Raw genomic sequence first — 13,372 nt, forward strand, 5'->3', positions numbered from 1 at the left:
CCCTGAGGGGAACCGCCTTCCAGCCAGGACGCTTTCTCAGTCCCTCTCAACTCCTGTGATCACCTGACCAGAGCTGAGAACTGGACACACCGTTCTGATGATGGCCCCCCTGAAGAGAGACTTCGGGGCACAAGGGAATAAGAGCGTGGGTGCTTCAGCCTGGCAGACCAGGGTTCAGACATCAACTGGACCACTTAATCAGCGGCGGCACTGAGCCACACACGCATCTCCCTGTGGTGGGCCGATAATGACCCCAAGGGTGCAGGCCCTGCTCAGTGGAACCTGTAGATGTTGCCTTCCTTGGGAAAGGGTCTTTGCAGGTGTGATTAAGTTAAGGATGTTGATGTGGGACCCTATCCTGGATGATCTGGGTGGCCCTAAACGCAGTCACAAATGTCTTTATAAGAAGGAGATGATAAGGAGATGACCCACGCACACTCGAGAAGGTGCTGGCCTTGAAGACTGGAGTGACGTAGCCACAGGTCAGTGAGCGCCAGCTGCCCCAGGAGATAAGGAACAGATTGTCCAGAGAGCCTCTGGCGGGAGCGTGACCCTACAGTGCTGGGAGAGAGTAACTTTCTGTCATTCTAAGTGCCGGGTTTGGAAGAATGTGTTACAACTGCCACAGGAAACTAAGCCTCAGTTTCCCTATTTGCACAAAGTACAGTGGGCCCTTTTGGGTGGGGAAGAGAAACACCCATGGGAGGCTAGGAGGTGGCAGCTGACAGGGGTCCAGCCTCCCCACTTCTTCCTTCGTCCTTACAGTTGCCTTTAGAATGTGACCCAATTAGCTGTACTTGACTGGTGCAGGGCAATGGGTTGGAGTCGTCGGATTGACTCGGTGTTTCTCCAGGCGGGGGGGCTTCAAGGAGCCTCCTCGGGTTCCCAGGGCCCGTCGTCCACCACGTGGGCCAGAGGCTTGGAAGAAGCTGGGGAAGACCGAGCAGTGAGGCCCGGGCGAGAGAGGAGCCAAGAACAGGGGAAGGGAAAAGTGTGGAGGACGCACATGCTGGGCAGGGTATTGGGGAATGAGCTGGGGAAGGGGGACCCTTTCTCTGAGGTGTGGCTTGGTGGGGATGGTCAGAAGAGATCCCACAAGTTCCTCTGGCTGGCACTGAACAGGTCAGGTGTGCCCACTTTGGGACTCCCCGCCGGCATGTGCCCCTGGGAAGGCCCTGCTCATCCGGAAGGCCGATGCTAGGTCCTGGTGACACTGTGAGCTGTGCCCTGGGAACACGCATGGCCCCTGACGGATTGTGTATTCTCCAGAGACTCAGCTTGGGGAGGTCTCACTGAGGCATCCCTAGCTCTGAGCACACAGTAGGTGCTCGAGACATAGTTGTTAAGAGGACAAATGAATGAACAAAGAGGCCCAGAATGAGAGTGGCCAGTCTAAGACAAGGATCTCGGAGAGGCTGATTTAATGAGAACATTATGGAGGACCACGCAGTGAATTCAGCGTTTAGGATAAACTGGGAAAACTGAATTAGCCTTTTCGTTACACCATTTGGTCTGCTTTTGTATATATTTGAAATATGCCACTGAAAACAATGTTCTCCTGGGGATGCCGAGGTGGGGCCAGAGGTCCACACCAGGAGGCTTGCCTGGGTCTCTCCTGCTGGGTTCAACCTGGGCGCCCCAGAGTCTACGGGCTGGCGCGGGCTCTGGCGCCACCTGGCGGCCATCGCGGGGACGACACCCTGTGATGCTCTCTGGGCCCTGGGAAGCACCCGCCCCGCAAATGGGGTGCTCCAAACCCGCGCCGGCGCCCCACACCACGCCAGGCTTGGGCTCACCTCTCACCCTCACTGCCAACTCCCCAGCGGAGGCCACATGGCTCCTCCAGTCCTGGGTGTGAATGTCAGGCTAGGGCTGGGCGATGTGGGGTTCCAGCAGCCTCATTTTTTAGGGAACCTGCTGAGAGTGGGGAATAGGCTCGGTCCACGCATGTGACACCATCACACAACTCTTCATGGTCTGATGTTTTGTCATCTTATGGACATTACAGTTTAGAGGCCTATGCAGAGTTACAGGGAAAAACAGTTCCCACTCCCCATTCTAACCTCTTCCAGGTGATTGTTTCCCTCCATATATATCTCTGAACGGCAGGTGTACAGTCTCGGCTTTCCCATCTCAGGTGCTTTCTACTGAAGATGGACGGCAGGGACTTGGCTTTCCCTGCCCCCCCCCCCCCTTCCTGTCGTATCCCCTCCCAGTTATATCTTATTTTGGGTTAGATGACGTTTCAGCACTTATGTTAACCGTTTACAGGTGACCATGAACCATACGTGACGATCGGGTCTCCTTTCTGCCGCGGGGTCTTATTTACTCTGGATTTAGTCATTCTCTTTCACGTTCTTTCGCTCAGTTCTCCGTATGTGTGTTGCTAGTTCACCCCCCAATTCTTCCCCAGTTGTGCAAAGCTTCCTTTGATAAATTCAAATGTGGCAGATCGTCTCTGCATGTCAGTGTCTTGAACGACTCTCCCAGGCCCTTCTGCTCCGATGTGGACGGCTGACATCTGTGTCTGGTTCCCAACTGGCCCCTGGAGGTGCCCTCCACCTCTCTCTTGAGTAGCTAGTCCAGTTTCCTGGATCCCTTTTATTCTTCCATTTTGATCGAATATGGTAGCTTCCTGAGAAAGGATGCATGAGGGGGTGAACTTTTGCGACGAGATGTTTCCTATCACACAAGGCCTTCATTTTATCCTCACGCAGTCCAGGCAATGAGCGCTCCGGCTAACATGGAGGAGGATTGATGCTGTTTGACTGCATCGAGTTGTATCCAGGAAGGCTTCATGGAGGAGGTGAAATGAGTGGTAAAGGATGGGCAGACAGAGAGGAAAGCTAGACAGTCCACATCAGAAAAACACTGAGCTTGCCATGAACCCACGGGGTGTGCGTGTGTGTGTGTGTTTGCACTGTACCCTGGGCCAGGAGGCCGGGCTGTCTGGAGTATCAAGGTGAGGTTTTTGTAGGTGAGGTGGGACCTTATCATGGAGGCTGGTCCTGACAGCCGCAGTGCAGCCCTGCTCCTTGTCCGAGATTTCCCAGGGAGGAAACAATGCCCTCCTTGTTCAACCTGAGCCTGTCACTCCAAAGAGGCTCTGGGCACCTGAGGCTGCCAGGTGAAGACTGATAAGCAGGTAAAGGTTCCTCTTGGGACCCGAAAGGCAGCGTAAGTTGCCCCATGAGGACTCTTCACCACCCACCGTACCCTACCCGTAGGGTGGGAATCTCAGCACCAGGAGGGAACTTAGAACCACCCAGCCACGGAGCAGAGGCCAGAGGGTATGGGGTCTGCTCACGGTCGTGCTGCTCATTGGCGACAGGGCTGGGTTTAGAACGCAGGCCTCGGGACTACCCTCGGCCCCTCCCAGGGCTCGTCCCTCCCTGTGCTCACATGAGGACAGGCCGCCTTTCACCGGAAGGTCGCCTGCACTCATCTGCTCAGCCCTGGGCCACACAGGTGTCCACTGAGGGAGGAGGGGACAGGGGGCCAGAGTGGACTTCGAGATCTGCACTTTAAGCTCAGGTTGAGGACATAAGTGCTAAGGGCCATTCCGTCCCCTCTGCACGTTCACCACCTCCTCCCCGGGAGAGAGCCCCGAGCAGCACCTGGAGGACAGCCAGCTCCCAGAGGGAACTGGGCCAGATGAAACATGGGTTCAGTTCAGAATAACTCGGGTTCTCAGATTTGCATAAAGGCAGCTGGCAGCGAGGTGTGGGGTGCAAGGTGGGGGCCAGCTCCTCAGTGGCCTGCACGGAGCCTTATACACACACAGAGCTTGCCAAATATATTTGTGCAGGGTCACCGCCTGTGACGTTGAAGTGGTCCCCCCAAAAGACACTGAAGTCCTAACGCCAATACCTGTGAATGTGACCTTATTTGGAAATGGTCTTTTGGATGATGAAGTTAGGATGAGGTCATTAGGGTGGCCCTAAGCCAGTGTGTCAGATGTCCTCATAAGAAGGGGGAAATGGGACACAGACCCACATGGAGGAAGAATGCCAGGTGACACGTGGAGTTCTGTGGCCACCGGCTGAGGAAGCCCCGGAAGCCCCGGACCCGCCTGCAGCAGACCCTCCCTGTGCCGGAGGGGGTCGCAGCCCTGCCAGCACTCGATCGGGCCTTCTGGCTCCCAGAACCTCCAGGCGCTAAGCTCGGCTGTGCCAGCTGCTCACGTCGGTGGTCCTAAGGCATTGCCCAAAGCATCACCGGCTTTCTGCCTCCCGCATGCCAGGCTGGTCTGTTGGTCTGGGGCCTGTCATGGCCGTTCCCCAGCCCAGCCATTAGCGGGCAATATCTTAGACTCAGGGCAGGTCCCGCTGGCCCATGGACAGCAAACGGGACCATAGCTCTCACCTCCATGGGCCCAGCACAGGGCATCAGGAGAGCCCAGAGGGTCTGGCTCAGCCTATATGGGCGGTGAACCGCTTGCTGGTGGGGCCCGCCCAGCCCAGGGCCTGGACACCCCGGGCTTCCTGCCGTGTCTGTCGTGCAGCAGCGACAAGAGCCCCAGGAGCTGCCAGCACTCAGGCTGCCCCCTTTGAAGCAAGACCTCGGCTGGCTTCGGGGAGGGCGTCCTTGGCTCTCACGAGAACTGAGGAGCTTCTAGCATTTGGAGGGACGAATGCTAAGAGCCCCGTGATGCAGGGACACGGAACCCGCCCTGCTGGAGTCCAAGGAGGCCGTGTTGGGAATGTGGGGCTTGGGGGGGTCCCCTCCTTCCTGGCTTGTGACTTGATCTCTGACCACTTCCTTTTCTAGGAAGGACGCGTCAGTCTGGTGTTCCCCAAGCCCCTGCTCATTTAATGTCATTCGCAGCCTTTCGGGCTATTTAACTTGTAAATTTCTCTCCGTGATTCCTGCTCCTTCCCCTCAGAGTCCTGATTGCAGCAATTACACGTTTCAGTATTCCGAGCGCCTCCCTCGGGCTGTGTGGGTGCAGGGCCGGAAAGGCCAGGCACCCTCCCGCCCCCCAAGGCCTCGGCTCAGCGGGGTCCACGGACCGTGTGCTCAGGCTCAGGGAGGAGACAGCTCCACGGAGGGGTTGTCACTGTGCTCGGAGCTCCGAGGTCTCTGCAGAGGAGCAACTAACTCCTCAGCCGCAGCCCACACCCAGCTCCCAGAGCGCTTCCTGCCCCACACTTTACAGGTTTCTCACGCGGCTGGTTTTCCCTTTGCGTCCCCACAACCCCACCCTAGACGCAGTCTGCACCCTTCCTGGTCCTGCTCTGCTCTCTGGGCTCCGGCAGGCAGCCCCCTCCTGAGGTGATGGGGGGCAACCCCAGTTATCTCATCAACATACTAAAAAAAAGACACTTGTCTCTTCAGATACTGGACTGTTTTAGGAGCTGGGTAACAGGAAATGGGGGCAGAGACCATTTTTATTTTTATTTTTAAAATATATCTTATTGATTTTTTTAGAGAGAGAGGAAAGAAGAGAGAGAGACAGAAACATCAATCAGCTGCCTTCTGCACGCCCCCTACTGGGAACCGAACCTACAACCCGGGCATGTGCCCTGACTGGGAATTGAACTGGGACCTCTCAGTCCATCTGCTCTGATTCACCTAAAATTCTAGCTTCACATAAACGTGCCCCCTTCCCCGGACGTGCTGAGGATGCTCCTTCATGGCACTGTTTGTCCGTGGTTTGGATTGTAACATCCTGGCAGGGAGAGGCCGTCATGTTGATACATACATGTCGGCTGGAATGCCCGGCTGCCCCCAGTGAATGTTTGCAGGAGTTGAGATACATCCCCTGCCTCCGGTAGTAGGTGACAGGCCCCTGGAGGACAAAGCTAGGGTTGAACCTGGGGGAACTCAGAGAGGCCATCCAATCTGGTCCCCTGAGCACAGGGTGTGGGGGCAGCCAGGCCCCGGTGGGGCAGGCCCTCGAGGTCCTGAGGGACAATTCCACACGGGTGTCACGGGTGAGCCCAGGGCCCTTCCCACCCTGGTACGTGTGTGAGGAGTGGGGGCAGGGAGGGAGAGGAAGTGGAGGCTGAACCCTGGATCTGGGTGGCTGAGTCAGGCATCCACCTGTCTGTCCCTGCCCCCATTCTTGTCACAGGGAATTGGGGGCAGAGTCCCAAGAAGCTGCTCTTCACAAAGGTTTACAAAGGTCCTGATGATCTCAGCAGCAGGCTGGGGTCAGGGTCCTGATCATAGGCTTAAAGGGAGGATTAATGGCCCAGCCGGAGTGGCTCCGTTGGTTGAGCATCATTCTGTGCACTGAAAGGTTGCTGGTTCAACTCCCTGTCAGGGCATGTCCCTGGGTTGCTGGTTTGATCCCTGGTTGGGCCCGTGTGGAGGACAGACAACTGATGTTTCTCTCTCCCCTTTCTTCTAAGTATGTCTTCAGGTGAGGATTTTACAAAAAAACAAAGTGGAGGATTAATGGATTAAAAGGTATTCACTTAAAAAATTTTTTTAGCCCTGGCCGGTTTGGCTCAGTGGTTAGAGTGTTGGCCTGCGGACCAGAGAGTCCCAGGTTCGGTTCCCACTAAGGGCACGTACCTCGGTTGCAGTTTGTCCCTGGCCCTGGTTAGGGTCGTGTGGGTAGCAACCAGTCTGTGTGTCTCTGAGACACATCCATGTCTCTCTCTCTTCCTCCCTCTCTCCCTCCCTATCTGAAGATAAATACAAAAATGTCCTCGGGTGAGGATAAAAAAAAATTTATATTCTTTATTTTCCCTCAAATTGAACCGATGAATACTCTCACCAACAAAGTACAAAGATGTGGATTTCCCAGATGCCCCCACCCTTCAACCTTGGATAGATTGCCAAACCTGCGCCAGTCTAATAGCCGGCAAGTGATTTCTCATAGCCATTAATTTCTTTTTAATTACCAGAGGGGCTGAACATCTTTTCAAATGTTTGTGGGTCAGTTTAAGTGTGTGTGTGTGTGTGTGTGTGTGAAATCCTGTGGTCGTTCATTATTGCTGGGTTCCTCTTTTATTTAAGAACTTCCTTAAATTTTTTAAGAGACGTAGAGGGCGGGTTCCACTAGTGGGTGTCAACCTACCAGTAGATCAGTTTCATGCCTGGAGCATAGTAGGTGCTCAATAAACTGTGTCAAACGAATGAGTGATCGTCAAGGGTCCCGCGTGCTGAGGTGTGCAGGGAGCTATTTTGTCTTGCTCTGTGCCCTCCTGGCTGATTCTGGGCTTGGGTGGACAAATGAAATCTTTTTCTGCTTTTGGGGGAAGGGAAGCCAAAGTGGAGATAGGACAAGATGGTCCAACATGAACAGGGGACTGAATCCTACTCGGTTCAGGTTTTACAGTGAGTCTCAGGAAAGACTCCAGGAAGGGCGTGGCTTGCAGAACAGGCACTTAGTTCCTGCCAGATGCTTCTCTCCAGCTCAGACCCACATAAATTCTGGCTCTTACCCCCAGAAGGAGGCATGGTCTTCAAAGTTGGGAACCAACCCTGTACCCCTCACAATTTTTGGTTTTCCACCTAAAATTTTTCCTCATGAGCTTAAGTGGCTGCAAGTATATTAATGCAAATATTAATATATTTTAAAACAAAACTGTTATGTGACTCTGACTCTGTGTTCAGTGATATCTAAATACCATAGCAATTTGATACCCACCATTTAAAAACACAATACAGCCCTGGCCAGTTTGGCTCGGCGGTTAGAGTGTCAGCCTGTGGTCCGGAGAGACCCAGGTTTGGTTCCTGCTAAGGGCATATACCTTGGTTGCAGTTTGTCCCCGGCCCTGGTTGGGTCCCGTGGGTGGCAACCACTCGATGTGTCCCTTTCATGATGTTTCTCTCTTTCTCGCTCTCTTCCTCTCTCTCCCTCCCATTCTATCTGAACAAAAAACGAAAAAAATGTCCTTGGGTGAGGCTAAAAAAAAATAATAATAAAAAATAAAAACATAATACATAATTAAGATTTTTTTTTTTAATCCTCACCCGAGGACATTTTTCCATTTATCTTCAGATAAAGTAGGAGGGAAGGAGGGAGGAAGACAGAGAGAGAAACATTGACATGAGAGGGACACATCGACTGGCTGTCTCCTGCACAACCCCAACCAGGCCCAGGGACCAAACCACAAGCGAGGTATGTGCCCTTGACCAGAATTGGACCCGTGACTCTTTGGTCCTCGGGCCAACACTCTTTTTAAAAAAAAATTTTTTTTTCTTTATTGATTTTAGAGATAGAGAGGAAGGGAGAGGTAGAGAGAGATAGAAACATTGATGAGAGAGAACATCTATTGGCTGCCTCCGCCATGCCCCCCACTGGGGATCAGGCCCACAACCTGGGCATGTGCCCTGACAGGGAATCGTACTGGCCACCTCTTGGTGCAGGGTCGACACTCAACCACTGAGCCACACTGGCCGGGCTGGGCTGACACTCTTAAGCACTGAGCCAAAACAGCCAGGGAGTAAGTTCTTCTTAAATGGTTAATTTTTCTTCATAAACTTGCCTTTTCACTTATTTCCCTCATCTCATTTTATCCTAATATATGTTATTTGGAAGTCTTTTATGGATTATCCTTATCATACTTCTCAACAACAAAAGTATAAATTGAAATAGAAGGTAATTGCATATTCTATAATCAAAAGTCTCTAAGTACTGTCAACAATAAAAATAAAGTAAAAAAAAAAGTCTCTAAGTACTGAAAAATTTGTAGGGTTATCATTGCCATTATTAGTAACAAATATTTGATTAAAGCAATGTAAATATGTTGGCAATTTTTTTTATTTTATTTTAGTTTTTATCCTCACCCGAGGACATTTTTCCATTTTTTGTTCAGGTAGAGTGGGAGGGAGAGAGAGGAACAGAGAGAGAGAGAAACATTGACGTGAAAGGGACACATCGAGTGGCTGCCACCTGCACAACCGACCAGGGCCGGGGACAAACTGCAACCGAGGTACATGCCCTTAGCAGGAACCGAACCCGGGTCTCTCTGGACCGCAGGCCGACGCTCTAACCGCTGAGCCAAACCGGCCAGGGCATATGTTGCCAATTTTGATAAATAATTGTTAAATGTAAAAAGTAACACTTTATTGGAAATGCATCTCTTTTTTTTTTTCTCCTCACCCAAGGACATTTTTGCATTTATCTTCAGATAGAGTGGGAGGGAGAGAGGGAGAAAGAAAGAGAAACATCGACATGAGAGAGACACATCAACTGGCTGCCACCCACACAACCCCAACTGGGCTGGGGAACCAAGGTACATGCCCTTAGCAGGAACCGAACCCCAGACTCTCTGGTCTGCGGGCTGACGCTCTAATGGCTGAGCCAAATGGGCCAGGACTGAAATGTCTCTCTTGATGAGGTGAATAAAATTGTTTTCATTTTCCAATCAGTTTATTTCTCTGCTAGAATAAGACACATTATCAACATCAGTTCTATTCCTTTTTTTTTTTTTTTAATTGTTATAGATGATGGTTTTGAAAAACTTTTTCACATAGAACAGAGGGTATTTATTTACAGCCACAAAATTATTTAAATTCTTTTTCTTTTAGTTCAATTTTTTTTTCTTTTAGAGAGAGAGGAAGGGAGAGAGAAAGACAGAGAGAGAAACTGATCTTTTGTCCCACCCACCCGCATTCACTGGTCAATTCTTGCGTGTGCTCTGACCAGAGATCAAACCCACAGCCTTGGTGTATGGGGATGACGCTCTAACCAACTGAGCTACCCAACCAGGGCTGTTTGAACTCTTGAGCTACTTGCCAGAAATCTTACAGTGACCCATCTTTAGTAATTTTTGTAATGATCTATCAGCTGGCGATAAAATCAATTCTTGCTGTCCTTGCTTGGTTAGGCAAGGTCCCCATGGCATTAACATCATCTTCCCTGGGTAGTAATGTTAAAGCCTGGGGCTCTGCTCCATGGTGAGTTCATTCCTTCAGTTTGGGAGGAAATACTTCATACCATATGACCAGTGTGTGCCGACTCTTATTAGGTTTTATTTAGAAAACAGGGATGGTGGGGATTTCTGATTTTATCTTTTAAATAGTCGTGTATAGTATGTGATTGATACTTCTCTTCGGGAATTAAGTTTTTTAAAAAAAGTAAATTATTCTAGCATTCCATAGAAGTTTCTCAAACTGTAGGCCTACAGCAATGATTAGCTACTTGCTTGCCTGCCTCTACCTTAGTTTTCATTCACCCTTAAACTTAAAACCACAAAACTAATATTGTATATAAAATTCATTTCAGCATTAAAAATGGGTTAAACAACAAAACACAGATTCTCCTGAACTGAATTCAACAGTATCGAGACCACGGGTCGACAACTTCATCATCTTTACCCTTATTTCTTTATCTTTTCAGAATTAGTATATCACCGACCCATCTATTGGGAGACAGATAAATGGATGTACATAGGCTTAACCTCTGGGACCAGAATATGTCAGAGTCAAAACCTGGACACAGAATTTGAGGACTGCCTGCTTCCAGAAAGATTCTACCTGAGTCACAGGTGGGCAGGCTATGCCTTTCTGATAGTATCTGAGATCCATCCTCCCAGCCCATGTTTCCTGAGAATCAGAATAACTCTCTTACTTGATCTTTTCATAACTTCTTTCAGTTTCTATCATCGTTAAGGGTGATTGAAATGATATATTCTCAGTCAAGTGGGAACAAATTTCCCTCTCTACCTGCTTGTCTTCTCTGTTCCTTCCATGTTCTTCCCGTCCAACCCAAGACATGACCATGTCTCCAAATATGGTTACTGAAAGCCTACCAGACTGAAAGTGTGAGTCATCATTTAAATTCCCCCAAAATTCCAGTGTATAACCACTGCTCGGAAATTCCTATTTCTAGAGAAATCAATACTGAATCTGATTTCTTTTCAAACACACGTCCTCACCTATAAAAAATTAGTTTTACCACACAACTCAACCCAATGCATATATATTATTCTAATCAAAACAATTATAAAGCTGAAAAGCTAAAACTTGTTACTTTTTTACTTTCTTAGTAAGAACTGATAACATTCAGCATTAAATTTCACCATCATGCAAAGGATATTTAAGGGTTTTATGATTTTTTAAATTGACTGTTAGAGAGAGGGGAAGGGAGGGGGGAGAGAGAGAGGGAGAAACATTGATGTGAGAGGGTAACAGCAACTGGCTGCCTCTGGCACACCTCCTACCAGGGATGGAGCCCAAGAGAAATCCGGGCATGTGCTCTGATCAGAAATTGAACTGGCAATATTTTGGTGCATGGGACCATGCCCAGCCAAATGAGCCACACCAGCCAGAGCAGGATTTTCTGATTTTACTCCACCAGAAGTAAAATCAGTTCTGCAGAAGTTCCCTAATTCTTGATCTCCACAAAACCCATAGCAACAAAAGCACAAACATGAATTAGGAAGAATTCTTCATCTTAAGAAATTGCACTAATTTTAGTATTAGGAAAAACAGAACAGGGCCAGATTAATAAAGTACAGCAAGAATAATAACAGTTTTTTTTACTGGATCAAAGAAAATATGAATTTTGACTTTGATAGATCCTGCCAGAGTTCCCTCCTAGGGGTTGTATCAATTTAACCTCCACAAGTAATGTACAAGGGTGCCTGTTTCCACACAGCCTTGCCATCATAGCACTTTACCCCCCCTGCTAGTCTGATAGGTAAAAAGTGGTATCTTGGTGTAGTTTTAATTTATATTGATATCATTGTGAGTGAGATTAAGTGATTTTTCATATATTTATAAACCATTTCTAATTCCTTTCTAGTGAATCATATTTTCCTAGCCTTTCCCCGGTTTTCTATCTTGGTCTCTTTCTTATTGAATTGTAAAGCTCTTTACATAGCAAAGAGATTTGCTTTTGATGTGAATTGACAATATTTCCCCCCATTTTGCCATTTGTCAGTTGCCTTGACTAAGAAGTGGATTTGGCCCAAGGTAAAGAACTTAAGTTTTGTCCAGCTGGTGTGGCTCAGTGGTTGAGCGTCAACCCATGCACCAAGAGGTTGCCAGTTTAATTCCCAGTCAGGACACGTGCCCAGGTTGTAGGCCCGATCTCCATGGGGGGCATGCAGGAGGCGGCCAATTGATGTTCTCTCTCATCAATATTTCTATCTTCTCCCTCTCACTTCCTCTCTCTAAAATCAATAAAGGGGGGGGGGGGGAGAACTTTAACTCTGGCCAGTTTGGCTCAGCAGTTAGAGCTTTGGCTTGCGGACCAGAGAGTCCTAGGTTTGGTTCCCGCTAAGGGCACGTAACTCAGTTGCAGTTTGTCCCCACCCTGGCTGGGGTCACTTGGGTGGCAATCAGTCGATGTGTCTCTCTCACATCGATGTTTCTCTCTCTCTTCCCCCCTCTCTCCCTCCCACTCTATCTGAAGATAAATGCAGAAATGTCCTCAGGTGAGGATAAAAACAAACAAACTTTAGTTTCAACGGTTATGTAAGTGTTTGTGTACCCAAAGGAGGCTCTTGAGACAGTAAAGTCCTATTTGGAAAGACAGAAACCTGCTCGCTTTGGAGGCAGGTCAGGTTGGTGGACCATGCCTGAAAGCCACCAGACAAGGAAAAGAGGAACTGAAATTGCTCTGCATTCCGTCTGCAGAGTCCCCCGGTGATGGGCAGGGAACACTGGCAGACATGGTACCTTCAGGAACAAGTTTCTCTTCCTGAAAATGGATGTAGACGCACATTCCACCTAAGGCTTCCTCCTGGCGAATGGAAGGGGCCTGGAAAGGTTCTGCCTCCTCTTTTCTGGTGGAGTATCAGAGCGTGTGCAAAGCCCCTCTCGGACTATCTGCAGCGGGGCCTCCTGGTGTATTCTAGACCCACATCCATTTTTGGAAATGTATTGCTGGGGTTAATGGTATCCTGAGGGTGGTCCTGGTGTAGTGACAGGGACAGACCCTTGTCCAAGATTTTGCCCACCATGCCGGGTGGGCAGTGTTACAATTGTCCCCGTTGAGACTCAGCACTGCGTGGCTTCCCCAAGTACGTCCTGCCTGCATGCAGGACCTATACTCTCCAGCCCCAGCCACGACCGTGCTAGAGCAGGTCCAAGGATGGACTTCAGGACTTGGAAAGGAGGACAACGGCTTCATCCCAGCAAACTCTCTGGGGTCTGGGATGGGCTCCTTCTATCTTCCATGCACGGTCCGCCTGCCTGAGGCCGATCGAACCAGCTCTCAAAGCTCTGGCAGAACCGGTGCTCAACCGCCTGGGCTCTGCCCCTGTCAGGGCATTTCTCCAAGTGCCCCTAGTTGTTCCGCATACATCACAGTCCCTCACCTCCCGGGGTTAGCAGGGCCGGCCGCGGGCAGCGAAACTTCACCTGAGGGGAGGCGGTGCTGGGTGATGGAGGGCGGGGTGGTGCACACCGGAGGTTTACGGCGATAGCCATTAGGTCCGGCCTAAATCCAGGGACGGGCGAGGGG

The sequence above is a fragment of the Molossus molossus genome, unplaced genomic scaffold (assembly GCF_014108415.1).
Source record: "Molossus molossus isolate mMolMol1 unplaced genomic scaffold, mMolMol1.p scaffold_m16_p_7, whole genome shotgun sequence".
Taxonomy (NCBI): Eukaryota; Metazoa; Chordata; class Mammalia; order Chiroptera; family Molossidae; genus Molossus; species Molossus molossus.